This window comes from Natator depressus, chromosome 8, assembly GCF_965152275.1.
Source record: "Natator depressus isolate rNatDep1 chromosome 8, rNatDep2.hap1, whole genome shotgun sequence".
Classification (NCBI taxonomy): domain Eukaryota; kingdom Metazoa; phylum Chordata; order Testudines; family Cheloniidae; genus Natator; species Natator depressus.
In genome coordinates, this window is record NC_134241.1 from 45415650 (window position 1) to 45430092 (window position 14443).

Consider the following 14443-nt stretch of genomic DNA (forward strand, 5'->3'; position numbering starts at 1 on the left):
AATTAATAGTATCCAATTTGCAAATGAATTCCAATTCAGCAGTTTCTCACTGGAGTCTGGATTTGAAGTTTTTTTGCTTTAAGATAGCGACCCTCATGTCTGTGATTGCGTGACCAGAGAGATTGAAGTGTTCTCCGACTGGTTTATGAATGTTATAATTCTTAACATCTGATTTGTGTCCATTTATTCTTTTACGTAGAGACTGTCCAGTTTGACCAATGTACATGGCAGAGGGGCATTGCTGGCACATGATGGCATATATCACATTGGTGGATGTGCAGGTGAACGAGCCTCTGATAGTGTGGCTGATGTTGTTAGGCCCTGTGATGGTGTTCCCTGAATAGATATGTGGGCACAGTTGGCAACGGGCTTTGTTGCAAGGATAGGTTCCTGGGTTAGTGGTTCTGTTGTGTGGTATGTGGTTGTTGGTGAGTATTCGCTTCAGGTTGGGGGGCTGTCTGTAGGCAAGGACTGGCCTTTCTCCCAAGATTTGTGAGAGTGTTGGGTCATCCTTCAGGATAGGTTGTAGATCCTTAATAATGCGTTGGAGGGGTTTTAGTTGGGGGCTGAAGGTGACGGCTAGTGGCGTTCTGTTATTTTCTTTGTTAGGCCTGTCCTGTAGTAGGTGACTTCTGGGAACTCTTCTGGCTCTATCAATCTGTTTCTTCACTTCCGCAGGTGGGTATTGTAGTTGTAAGAATGCTTGATAGACATCTTGTAGGTGTTTGTCTCTGTCTGAGGGGTTGGAGCAAATGCGGTTGTATCGCAGAGCTTGGCTGTAGACGATGGATCGTGTGGTGTGGTCAGGGTGAAAGCTGGAGGCATGTAGGTAGGAATAGCGGTCAGTAGGTTTCCGGTATAGGGTGGTGTTGATGTGACCATCGTTTATTAGCACTGTAGTGTCCAGGAAGTGGATCTCTTGTGTGGACTGGACCAGGCTGAGGTTGATGGTGGGATGGAAATTGTTGAAATCACGGTGGAATTCCTCAAGGGCTTCTTTTCCATGGGTCCAGATGATGAAGATGTCATCAATATAGCGCAAGTAAAGTAGGGGCGTTAGGGGACGAGAGCTGAGGAAGCGTTGTTCTAAATCAGCCATAAAAATGTTGGCATACTGTGGGGCCATGCGGGTACCCATAGCAGTCCCGCTGATCTGAAGGTATACATTGTCCCCAAATGTAAAATAGTTATGGGTAAGGACAAAGTCACAAAGTTCAGCCACCAGGTTAGCCGTGACATTATCGGGGATAGTGTTCTTGATGGCTTGTAGTCCATCTTTGTGTGGAATGTTGGTGTAGAGGGCTTCTACATCCATAGTGGCCAGGATGGTGTTATCAGGAAGATCACCAATGGATTGTAGTTTCCTCAGGAAGTCAGTGGTGTCTCGAAGGTAGCTGGGAGTGCTGGTAGCGTAGGGCCTGAGGAGTGAGTCTACATAGCCGGACAATCCTGCTGTCAGGGTGCCAATGCCTGAGATGATGGGGCGCCCAGGATTTCCAGGTTTATGGATCTTGGGTAGTAGATAGAATATCCCAGGTCGGGGTTCCAGGGGTGTGTCTGTGCGGATTTGATCTTGTGCTTTTTCAGGAAGTTTCTTGAGCAAATGCTGTAGATGCTTTTGGTAACTCTCAGTGGGATCAGAGGGTAATGGCTTGTAGAAAGTGGTGTTGGAGAGCTGCCGAGCAGCCTCTTGTTCATATTCCGACCTATTCATGATGACAACAGCACCTCCTTTGTCAGCCTTTTTGATTATGATGTCAGAGTTGTTTCTGAGGCTGTGGATGGCATTGTGTTCTGCACGGCTGAGGTTATGGGGCAAGTGATGCTGCTTTTCCACAATTTCAGCCCATGCACGTCGGCGGAAGCACTCTATGTAGAAGTCCAGTCTGCTGTTTCGACCTTCAGGAGGAGTCCACCTAGAATCCTTCTTTTTGTAATGTTGGTAGGCAGGCCTCTGTGGATCATTATTTTGTTCAGAGGTATTTTGGAAATATTCCTGCTCGGCAGCTCTCCAACACCACTTTCTACAAGCCATTACCCTCTGATCCCACTGAGAGTTACCAAAAGCATCTACAGCATTTGCTCAAGAAACTTCCTGAAAAAGCACAAGATCAAATCCGCACAGACACACCCCTGGAACCCCGACGGTCTCTACGTAAAAGAATAAATGGACACAAATCAGATGTTAAGAATTATAACATTCATAAACCAGTCGGAGAACACTTCAATCTCTCTGGTCACGCAATCACAGACATGAGGGTCGCTATCTTAAAGCAAAAAAACTTCAAATCCAGACTCCAGCGAGAAACTGCTGAATTGGAATTCATTTGCAAATTGGATACTATTAATTTGGGCTTGAATAGAGACTGGGAGTGGCTAAGTCATTATGCAAGGTAGCCTATCTCCCCTTGTTTTTTTCCTACAACCCCCCCCCCCCAAGACGTTCTGGTTAAACTTGGATTATTGCTGTGCACATTGTAAGATGAGCTATTGCCAGCAGGAGAGTGAGTTTGGGTGTGTGTGGTTTTTGGAGGGGGGTGTGTGGGGGGGTGAGAAAACCTGGATTAGTGCTGGAAATGACCCACCTTGATTATCATGCGCATTATAAAGAGAGGTTTCAAAGAGGGATGGGCTATTACCAGCAGGAGAGTGAGTTTGTATGTGTGTGTGTGTGTGGGGGGGAAGGGTGAGAAAACCTGGATTTGTGCTGGAAATGGCCCTACTTGATGATCACTTTAGATAAGCTGTTACCAGCAGGAGAGTGGGGTGGGAGGAAGTTTTGTTTCATGGTCTCTGTGTGTATATAATGTCTTCTGCAGTTTCCACGATATGCTATGCATCCGATGAAGTGAGCTGTAGCTCACGAAAGCTCATGCTCAAATAAACTGGTTAGTCTCTAAGGTGCCACAAGTACTCCTTTTCTTTTTTCTTTTCAGGGTGAGTAAAATGGGGTTTAGAAGCCGTGTTAATGGAAGTGCTCAGTGAAAGAGAGATGTCTGTACATACAGAAATAGTGTGTTAATAGGTAAGGTGTCAATAGAAGGTGCTCAAGAATATCCTAGAAATCAAAGAACTGTAGGGCTAGAAGGACCTCAAGGGTCATCTAGTTCAGGAGTTCTCAACGTTTTTCTTTTTCAGGCCCCCCCAACATGCTATAAAAGCTCCTTGGCTCACCTGTGTCACAATAACTGATTTTTTGCATATAAAAGACAGGGTCGGCGTTAGGGGGTAGCAAGCAGGGCAACTGCCTGGGGCCCCATGCCACAGGGGGGCCCTCATGAAGCTACATTGCTCAGGCTTTGGCTTCAGCCCTGGGTGGTGGGGCTCGGAGCCCCGGACTTTAGCCCCATGTGGTGGGGCTTCAGCTTTCTGCCCTGAGTCCCAGCCAAGTCCAATGCTGGCCCTGCTTGGTGGACCCCCTGAAACCTGCTTGTGGCCCCCTAGGGGGCCTGGACCTCTGGCTGAGAACCACTGATCTCGTCCATCCCCCTGCCAAGATGCAGGATTTTTTGTGTCTAAGACGCTAAACTAACCCTGACACCTGTTTGTTTAACATTCATAAATCCCTCCAAGGGCTGGGAATTTACAAGGCTCAGATTCTCAGAGGTCCATTGGGAGATAGGCACCTAAATACCTTTGAGGATCTGGACCAAAGATACAAGATTCAGGTAATACTATGGGTCCACCAAACTCAGGTTATTCAGAAACAATCTCCCCTCTAAACACTTGCAGGAATTGCAATGCTTAAGTTGTATATTTATGTACATTGAGTAAAAGAAAACGCTTCCCACTGATGAAAGTGTGGGAGTATAGTCTAGTGGTTAAAGCAGAGGTCAGTGAGTCAGGACTCTTGGCATCTGTTCCTGACTCTCACGCTCATCTTATATGTTACCTTGGACAAGTCACTTAATCTCTGTGTGCCTCGGTTTACCATTATTGATACAGTGCTCTGGGAAACTAGGGTGAAAGAAACTGATTGCAGGGAGTTAAAATGTCAGTGTAGTTACACAAAAATAAACCATTAAAAGCACTACACAAGGGGTTTTCCTGAGGCTATATTTCAATGATGATTTTAAATTGTTTTGTCATATATAAAAGCACAGGGAAGTTAGTGTAACCTTTTGTAACCTTTCTGTTGACATGTTCCCAATTAATATTCAGTTGTTAAAGATAAGGGTGCAACCAAATAAAACCCAACTTAGTTCAAGTCTCTAGGTCAGTTACAGAAAATGTATTTAGGAGAAGACCACTAGGAAACACTTCTATACAACCAAACTTTATTACAAAGAAAAATTATTAGTAAAGCAAACAGCATGCAATTGCTGTTTAAATACATGCTACTATTATACTCACACTCAAAAATGAAATGGTGTATCAATAGGTGATCAGTCCACTGATGAGAGTGAAGTAGAGCTCTATAATCATGGAACCTACCGGTACCCTTTGAATGTTTATTGGAGCTCTTTCACAATTTAGCAAAACTACTCCTTTTATGCCTCATTATAACATTAATTAACATTAAACTGCTCTTTACCATAATTATATTTCCACCACTTCTTGGCTGTTTACATTACATATTATTTAAATTAACATCTGCACGAATGTCCTTCCCAGACTATCAATACAAGCTAGCATTGTAATAAAACAGTCACAATTCTCAAAAACACCCACTACAAACTTCACTCAAACCAGTTATAACCAAAATATAATGGTAATATAACCTTGGGTCACAGCCTTGCTCACTTCTACTTTCCCATAACACTCTGTCTCCAACTTCTCTTTGGCTTTTCTCACGTTAGCAACTTCAATTTCCCATCCTCCTCTACACTTAGGCTAATTTAGCCCCCAAACTTAACTTCTACTAATTTCTTAACCTGAACCATCCTATAGGCTACACTAATGCCTCTGCCAAAAATATCTGTTCGGAAGAGATGCGGCAAGATCCGAATCAGCATATCCATTGATGGATTTACACCAGTTGAGGATCTGGCCTCTGTTATTCACACATTCTGACAGTAGCCAAATGTTCAACTGCAGTTTACTGAAAACAGAGGGAAAGGGTGCTTTATAATTACATTGGCATAAACAGACACTCAGCATACACTGATCAGAGAGAAGCTCATATACTTGACAAAATAACAGACGGAGAACTATTTTATGGCATTAATGCCTTTGCCTGCAAAAAAAAATTTTAAAAAATAATCTTTCGGTAGATTCACGTTAGGCTTGTTTTCTGCTTCTATAAAAACAACCCAACTAATCAGAATCTCAAAAGCGTATTTGCAAAAAGCAGATTTATAACAATGACTGCAGTTACAGGCAGATCGATTGTGGGAGGTTGTTGTAAGTATGCCCAAGGCATCCCGCTTTCCAGTACGATTGCAACTTGCTCTGAAAATGGCAGTACTTTAAACACATCCCTCTAAGTCATTGGACCTCTCTTTTGGCAGGTATCATTTTGCAAAGTTTATGGATTTGTCATATGTGTGTGCGTTTTTCCTCCAAAGAGGAAATGCTTCAATCTCCTTTTTTCTAAAGACAAATAAAGTGATTGCTGGAAATGGCAGCACAACGCTGCAGGATAACTTTTTGGAGAACAGCCCTGTGTAGGTAAGTGAGGAAGAAGATACAGGCTTCTTAAATGTGATCTACACAGTTAAAATACAAACAAAAACTACTGGAACCCTCCTCCTACAATAGCCACCCATGCAGATGGACTGCTGTGCCAACATGGATCCCCATTGAAATTCATGGAGTTCCATTTAAACACAGCACATCACCCGCACAGATCACAATGCAGGATCGAGGGCTAGAGAAAAGTGGGAGTCTTACAAAGGGGTTAGATTTATTAGGAACTGGGGAAACTTTTGCAAAAGAGGGAGCCTATATTGGAAGAGTGGGCTCCACCTAAACCAAAATGGAACCAGATTGCTGGCACTTAAAATGCTTATAAACCAATGCTAGAAGTTTAAATAATAAGATGGGTAAACTAGAGTAGCTCATATTAAATGAGGATATTGATATAATAGGCTCACAGAAACTTGGTGGAATGAGGATAATCAATGGGACACAGTAATACCAGGGTACAAAATATATCGGAAGGACAGAACAGGTCGTGCTGGTGGGGGAGTGGCACTGTATGTGAAAGAAAGCGTAGAATCAAATGAAGTAAAAATTTTAAATGAACCAAACTGTACTATAGAATCTCCATGGATAGTAATTCCATGCTCGAATAATAAGATATAGCAGTAGGGATCTATTACCGATCATCTGACCAGGATAGTGATAGTGACTGTGAAATGCTCAGGGAGATTAGAGAGGCTATTAAAATAAAAAACTCAATAATAATGGGGGATTTCAACTATCTCCATATTAACTGGATACATATCACCTCAGGACGGGATGCAGAGATAAAGTTTCTTGACACCTTAAATGACTGCTTCTTGGAGCAGCTAGTCCTGGAACCCACAAGAGGAGAGGCAATTCTTGATTTATATTATAAAATAATAGCAAACCTTTTTTTAAGTACATCAGAAGCAGGAAGCCTGCTAAACAACCAGTGGGGCCACTGGACGATCAAGATGCTAAAGGAGCATTCAAGGATGTTAAGGCCATTGTGGAGAAACTAAATTAATTCTTTGCATTGGTCTTCACGGTTGAGGATGTGAGAGAGATTTCCAAACCTGAGCCATTCTTTTTAGGTGACAAATCTGAGGAACTGTCCCAGATTGAGGTGTCATTAGAGGAGGTTTTTGAACAAATTGATAAACTAAACAGTAATAAGTCACCAGGACCAGATGGTGTTCACCCAAGAGTTCTGAAGGAACTCAAATGTGAAATTGCAGGACTACTAACTGTAGTCTGTAACCTATCATTTAAATCAGGTCCTGTACCAAATGACTGGAGGATAGCTAATGTGACACTAATTTTTAAAAAGGGTGTGATGCTGGCAATTACAGACCAGAAAGCCTGACTTCAGTACTGGGCAAACTGTTTGAAACTATAGTAAAGAACAAAATTGTCTGACACATAGATGAACATAATTTATTGGGGAAGAGTCAACATGGTTTTTGTAAACGGAAATCATGCCTCACCAATCTAATATAATTCTTTGAGGGGGTCAACAAGCATGTGGACAAGGGGGATCCAATGGATATAGTGTATTTAGATTTTCAGAAAGCCTTTGACAAGGTCACTCACCAAAGGTTATTGCAAAGTAAGCGGTCATGAGATAAGAGGGAAGGTCCTCTCCTGGATTGGTAACTGTTAAAAGATAGGAAACAAAGGGTAGGAATAAATGGTGAGTTTTCAGAATGGAGAGAGGTAAATAGTGGTGTCCCCCAGCAGTCTGTACTGGGCCAAGTCCTATTCAACATATTCATAAATGATCTGGAAAAAGGGGTAAACAGTGAGGTAGCAAAATTTGCAGATGATACAAAACTACTCAGGATAGTTAAGTCCCAGGCAGATTGCGAAGAGCTACAAAAGCATCTCTCAAAACTGAGTGACTGGGCAACAAAATGGCATATGAAATTCAGTGTTAATAAATGCAAAGTAATGCTCACTGGAAAACATAAACCCAACTATACATATAAAATGATGGGGTCTAAATTAGCTGTTACCACTCAAGAGAGAGATCTTGGAGTCATTGTGGATAGTTCTCTGAAAACATCCACTCTATTTATAGCAGCTGTCAAAAAAGCAAACAGAATGTTGGGAATCATTAAGAAAGGTATAGATAAAAAGACAGAAAATATCATATTGTCTCTATATAAATCCATGGTACGCCCACATCTTGAATACTGCGTGCAGATGTGATGCCCCATCTCAAAAAATAAATATTGGAATGGGAAAAGATTCAGAAAAGGGCAACAAAAATGATTAGGTATGGAACGGCTTCTGTATGAGGAGAGATTAATAAGACTGAGACTTTTCAGCTTTGAAAAAGACAACTAAGGGGGGATATGATAGAGGTCTATAAAATCATGACTGGTGTGGAGAAAGTAAATAAGGAAGTGTTATTTACTCCCTCTCATAACACAAGAACTACCAGTCACCAATGAAATTAATAGGCAGCAGGTTTAAAACTAACAGAAGGAAGTATTTTTTCACATAACGTGCAGTCAACCTGTGGAACTCCTTGCCAGAAGATGTTGTGAAGGTCAAGACTATAACAGGGTTCAAAAAAGAACGAGATAAGTTCATGGAGGATAGGTCCATCAATGGCTATTAGCCAGGATGGGCAGGGATGGTGTCCCTAGCCTCTGTTTGCCAGAAGCTGGGAATGGGCGACTTGATGATTACCTGTTCTGTTCATTCCCTCTGGGGCACCTGGCACTGGCCACTGTTGGAAGACAGGATACTGGGCTAGATGGACCTTTGGTCTGACCCAGTATGGCCGTTCTTATGTAATCTATTCAGTTTTTATCAGAAATAAGATTGAGAAGTGAATTGATCAGGGTGTATAAGTGCCGTTACACAGAGAAAATGCAGGCACCAAAGGGCTTTTTAAACTAGCAGAGAAAGGAAGAACCAGAACCAAAGCCTGGAAGTTAAAGCCAGACAAATTCAAATTGGAAATAAGGAACAAATATTTAGCAGTGATGGTGATTGGAACAAACTACTAAGGGAAGTGATGATTCTCCAGCTCCTGAAGTCTTCAGATCGAGACACAGACACTGACTTTTTGGTTTCAGGGACTGCTCGACCCCCACTTTGTCCCGGGCCCCACCCCCTCTCCACTCCTTCCCTCAAGCCCCCACCTCTTCCCATCCTCGCTCCGCCCCGCCTCTTCCCAACTCTCCTCCCCTCCCAGTGCCTCCTGCACACCACGGAACAGCTGATCGTGGTGGGCAGAAGGCGCTTGTTGGCGGGGCTGCCAGTGGGCGGGAGGCGCTGGGGGGAGGGAAAGGTGCTGAACCGCGGGGTTGCTGGTGGGTGCTCAGCACCCACCATTTTTTTCCCATGGGTGCTCCAGCCCCAGAGTACCCATGGAGTCGGTGCCTATCGATCAAGACTGGAGCCTTTCTGGAAGATGTACTTGAGTCAGATACAAGTTAGTGGGCTCAGTACAGGTGTTACTGGATGAAATTATCTGGCATGTTATACAGGTCACAGTAGAACAGGGGTGGGCAAACTACGGCCCATGGGTCGGATCTGGGCCGCGAGCCATTTTAAGCCAAGCCTGCGAGCTGCACCACGCGGCTCGGCCCAGCTCCGGCTGGGGCCTGGACCAGCGGCTCGGCCTTGTTGCGGCGCTCTGGCCGGGGGCCGCACCATGCACTCGGCCCTGCTCTGGCCAGGGCACTGGGTCAGGGGCTGCACCAGCGGCTTTGCCTAGCTCCAGCCGGGGCGTTGGGTTGGGGGCTGCACCACGTGGCTCCCGGAAGCCGCGGCATGGCCCCACTCCAGCTCCTACGCACTCCAATGGGAGCTGCAGGGGCGGTGCCTGTGGATGGGGCAGCGAGGAGAACCACCTGGCTATGCCTCCACGTAGGAGCCGGAGAAGGGACACGCCACTACTTCCGGGAGCTGCTTGAGGTAAGCGCCACTTGGAGCCTGCACCCCCTGAGCCTCTCCCCATGCCCCAACCCCCTGCCCCAGCCCTGATCCCCTTCCCACTCTACAAACCCCTCGATCCCAGCACCCTCCTACACCCCAAACCTCTCATCCCCAGCTGCTCCCCAGAGCCCACACCCCCAGCCGGAACCTGCACCCCTTCCCCAGCCCTGATCCCTCTCCTGCCCTCTGAATCCCTTGATCCCAGCCCAGAGCACCCTCCTACACCCCAAACTCCTCATCCCCAGCCCAAAGCCCGCACCCCCTCCCGCACCCCAACCCCAATTATGTGAGCATTCATGGCCCACCATACAATTTCTATTCCCCGATGTGGCCCTCGGGCCAAAAAGTTTGCCCACCCCTGCACTCGAATGATCGCTTCTGGCCTTAAAATCTTTTGAGTCTATTAATATGGACTGGGGTTTCACTGATAAAAGCCTGAAAATCCAGATCTTCAAAGGTATTTAGGCACCTAATTCCCCTTGATTTCAATGGGAGTCAAGCACCTAAATACCTTTGAGGATCTGGGCATAGAGAAAGTAGCATAATGGGGCATTTCAACACCCACTTAATGTAAACAACTGCTTTTTTCTTTTTCTTCATGCTGTGAAGTGCAAACTTAGGCTTGGTCTACACTACATACTTACTTTGATATAACTAAGTCACTCAGGGCTGTGAAAAATCCACAGCCTTGAGCAACATAGTTATACCGATCTTAACCCCCTGGGTAGACAGAGCTTCGTCAGTGGAAGAGCTTCTCCCGCCGACATAGCTACTGCCTTTCCTGGAGGTGGAGTTATTAAGCCAATGGGAGAGCTCTCTCCTGTCAATTTAGAGCATCTTCACCAGACGTGCTACCTGCCCTCACTGTGGTCTGTTTTCTCTTGCTTTGCTTGGTGATGCTACATCCATTAGGGTCACAAGGAAGTTGGTAGTGTTTAATTCTGTAGTTGGACATGCATGCACACCCCCACCTTCTATTAATTTCCATGCAAGTTCTATATGTATCCACGGCCACAATCTGCCTCTTAGCACCCCTTATTTTTTTTAAACCATATGGTGCACGTGGTTGTGTAAACATTTTTAGCCTCATTTAAAACCACTGAAAGTAATAAGAAGAATCCCATTGCTCCTCTGATTTAGCCTTTTAATGTTTTCGTCTCAAAGGCACAAAAAATAAACATTAAAAACATGAATTCTCCGCTTGGAATGAAAACTCAGCCAGTTAGTCCTCCTCAGTGTAAGCAAGCAAGAGAAACAAATTTCTTCCTCTATGTCAAAGTTCATCCCCCAATTAATTTGGAGAGGGAAAACAGCAGATTCCATTTGTAGCTGCAACAACAAAAGTCTTGACAATTCTGTTACTATAGGTAGAAAACATAGCGTGACTTCATATTCAGCTTGTTCAAATCCAATTAATTTTCCTGTTAATAACACTGTCAGGCATCATAAATGGGATGTCTGGCTGTAAGGAAAATAAAAACATTGAAACATTGGCCCCACAGTATGCCAACATTTTTATGGCTGACTTAGCTCCTCAGCTCTCGTCCCCTAGTGCCCCTCCTCTACTTACGCTACATTGATGACATCTTCATCATATTGACCCACGTGAAGGAGGCCATTGAAGAATTCCACCTGGATTTTAACAATTTCCACCCCACCATCAACCTCAGCCTGGACCAGGCCACACAAGAGATCCACTTCCTGGACACTACAATGCAAATAAGTGATGGTCACAAAAACACCACCCTATACTGGAAACCTACTGACCATTATACTTACCTACGTGCCTCCAGCTTCCATCCAGGACAGATCACACGATCCATTGACTACAGCCAAGCCCTAAAATACAACCGCATTTGCTTTAATCCCTCAGACAGAGACAAACAACTACAAGTTCTCTATCAAGCATTCTTAAAACTATAATGACAAGTTTCAGAGTAACAACCGTGTTAGTCTGTATTCGCAAAAAGAAAAGGAGTACTTGTGGCACCTTAGAGACTAACCAATTTATTTGAGCATAAGCTTTCGTGCGCTACAGTATGCATCCGATGAAGTGAGCTGTAGCTCACGAAAGCTTATGCTCAAATAAATTGGTTAGTCTCTAAGGTGCCACAAGTACTCCTTTTCTTTTTGTAAAACTATAATATCCACCTGGGGAAGTGAGGAAACAGACCAACAGAGCGAGACAGGCACCCAGAAGTCACCTACTATAGGACAGGCCCAACAAGGAAAACAACAAAACACCACTGGCCATCACGTACAGCCCCCAGCTAAAATCCGTCCAGCACATCATCAACGATCTACAACCTATCCTGGAAAATGATCCCCCACTCTCACAGGCCTTGGGAGGCTGGCCAATCCTCGCTTACAGACAGCTCCCGAACCTGAAGCAAATACTCACCAGCAACTACACACCACACCACAGAAATACTAACCCAGGAACCAATCCCTGTAACAAATCCTGTTGCCTTCTCTGCCCCCATATCTACACCAGCCACCCCATCAGGGGCTCATTCACCTGCACATCTGATATATGCCATCATGTGCCAGCAATGCCCCTCTGCCTCGTACACTGGCCAAACCGGACAGTCTTTATGTAAAAGGATAAATGGACACAAATCAGACATCAGGAATTCAAAAGCCAGTAGGAGAACACTTCAATCTCCCTGGACACTCAATAACAGATTTAAAAGTAGCCATTCCTCAACATAAAAAACCTTCACAAACAGACTTCAAAGAGAAACGGCAGAGCTACAATTCATTTGCAAACTTAATACCATAAGTTTGGGCTTAAATAGGGACTGGGAATGGCTGACTCACTACAAAAGCAATTTTCCCTCTCTTTGTACTGACACCTCCTTATCAGTTATTGGGAGTGGACCACATCCACCCTGACTGAATTGGCCCTGTCAACATTGGTTCTCCACTTGTAAGGTAACTCCTTTCTCTTCATGTGCCAATATATATTTATGCCTGTATCTATAATTTTCACTCCATGCATCTGAAGAAGTGGGTTTTTTGCCCACGAAAGCTTATGCCCAAATAAATCTGTTAGTCTTTAAGGTGCCACCGGACTCCTCGTTGTTTTTGTGGATACAGACTAACTCGGCTACCCCTCTGATACTTAAAAACATTGAATCATCAGAACTACTGATATAGAAAAATGTAGCTCTTATTATCTGTGATGTTACTTGACAAATTCCACATACATAATATGTGTTCACACAAACCAACTGCAGAATGACTAACTTTTATTCAAAGCCCGAGCTGTAGGACACAAGTCTCAGACCTTCTCTGGCTTTGCTGTAGTAGGATATGAGACATTTGTACCCTTCAGGATTGTAGCTAATTGCTTACAGAGCAATTTAGGGTTCCAACAGAGGGACTGCTTTCTCCGGTGTCAAACGTTAAGTTGCACGAAGTAAAGCAACTCAACTTCTATATTATCCTGTAAGAAAGACTGCTTAGTGGCAGGGGCCTCTCTTTGGCCTGTACTGATGGGTCCACATAGGATAAAAGCTAAGGCCTCAAGCTTGCAAACTTTTACACGTGTATTTAATTTAAGTATCCCGTCCTCTCCCCAGCCAGCTCCCCTCCCCTTCGCTCCCCAGGGCTCCGTTCCCGCCCCATCCGCCCCCGCTTCAGCCAGCCCCACAGTGCTGTGGCCCCAGACGCTCACCCTCCCAGCTGGGACGGAAGCCGGTAGGACTCAGCCGGCTGGGAATCGATCACTCGGCGCTCGCCTCCGCCTCTGCCTCTGCCGGGAGCGCCGAGTGCTCGATAGAGCAGCTGTGTCGCTGCTGGGCCCCTCCGCGCAGCCCCGGCCATTTCCCAGCCGGCCCGGAGCGGTGAGCGGGGCCGGGCAGGAGCGCGTCCCCCGAGCGGAGGGGCCCTCGGGGAGGGGGGCTGTCGGGGGCAGGGTTTGGGGGGGCGTGGGGGCCCTTGGAGAGGGGTTCTGGGGGGGGGCTATAGGGGCAGGGTTTGGGGGGGCCCCCGGAGAAGGGCTTTGGGGCCCCCCAGATAGGTGTGGCTGCAGAGCTGTTCTCCCTCTCTGCTGTTGCCTGGCGGCCCTGCGGGCGTTCACACTGCACAGGAGCTGGTATTAGGGTCTGCTGTGTGAAGCGGCTCCTTCCTCTGCTCCCAGGCTCAGTATTTTACATGGGGGTGGTGGGGTTAACCGGGGGCGGGGGGGCGTTTCTGCAAGAGAAGCATGGGGGAAAGCAGTTTCCTTGCACTGGGGGATCTCTGCAAACATCTAGCTTCCTCCAGCCTGCGTCCATTGCACTTTTTCTCCCCCGATAACCCCTGGCCTGGCCCATGGTATTCGCTGCTCCCCTGATAGCCAGCCTGTGCCTGTTGTGGTCTCTGCTTTTGTCCCAGCCAGCTAAGTGACATCCCCAACACTCCTAGCCTGTGACCATTGTACCCACTGGTCCCCGACAGCTGGCTGGGTGACTTCACCGAGAATCCCTAGCTTGTGCCTGTTGTGCTCTGGGGTCTGGAATGTTGTTCTTTACCTGCTTTAGCAATCCCATCCTTCTGGTTGTGGATCACTAAATGGGGAGATATCTTGCTCTGTTTCCATGTGACAGGCTGTGTTAAGGAGAGCAGACAATGCTCACTTTGCTGGGCCGTTTGCTAAATTTCCAGCATTTGTTGTATTGTCACAGCCTCTTGCTATCTGTGCAGTTTTCCCCATGTCCTCTCTCCAGGGTGGAGGGTCCCTGGGATTTTAACTCTTAATCTCCACTAACTCCCTGGGTAGGGGAATGTGTTGGGGTTCAAACCAGCAAAGCCACACTCCGTCCACTTAGGGTGGAGCTGGGTGGCTCAGGGAACTACTGATAGTTGGATCCAGAACCTTTGACCTCTTGGTTATTGG

At 45.8% G+C, this 14443-nt stretch overlaps 1 protein-coding gene across 1 annotated transcript in view; it reads left to right on the forward strand.

The window, feature by feature from the left end:
- The first annotated feature begins 13273 nt into the window (after positions 1 to 13273).
- VAMP4 (vesicle associated membrane protein 4) overlaps positions 13274 to 14443 on the forward strand; it is a 40375-nt gene continuing 39205 nt past the window's right edge. The window contains exon 1 of the mRNA XM_074960905.1: positions 13274 to 13409. The gene's annotated coding sequence lies outside the window, so the exon portion shown is untranslated. The remainder of the gene's footprint in view (positions 13410 to 14443) is intronic.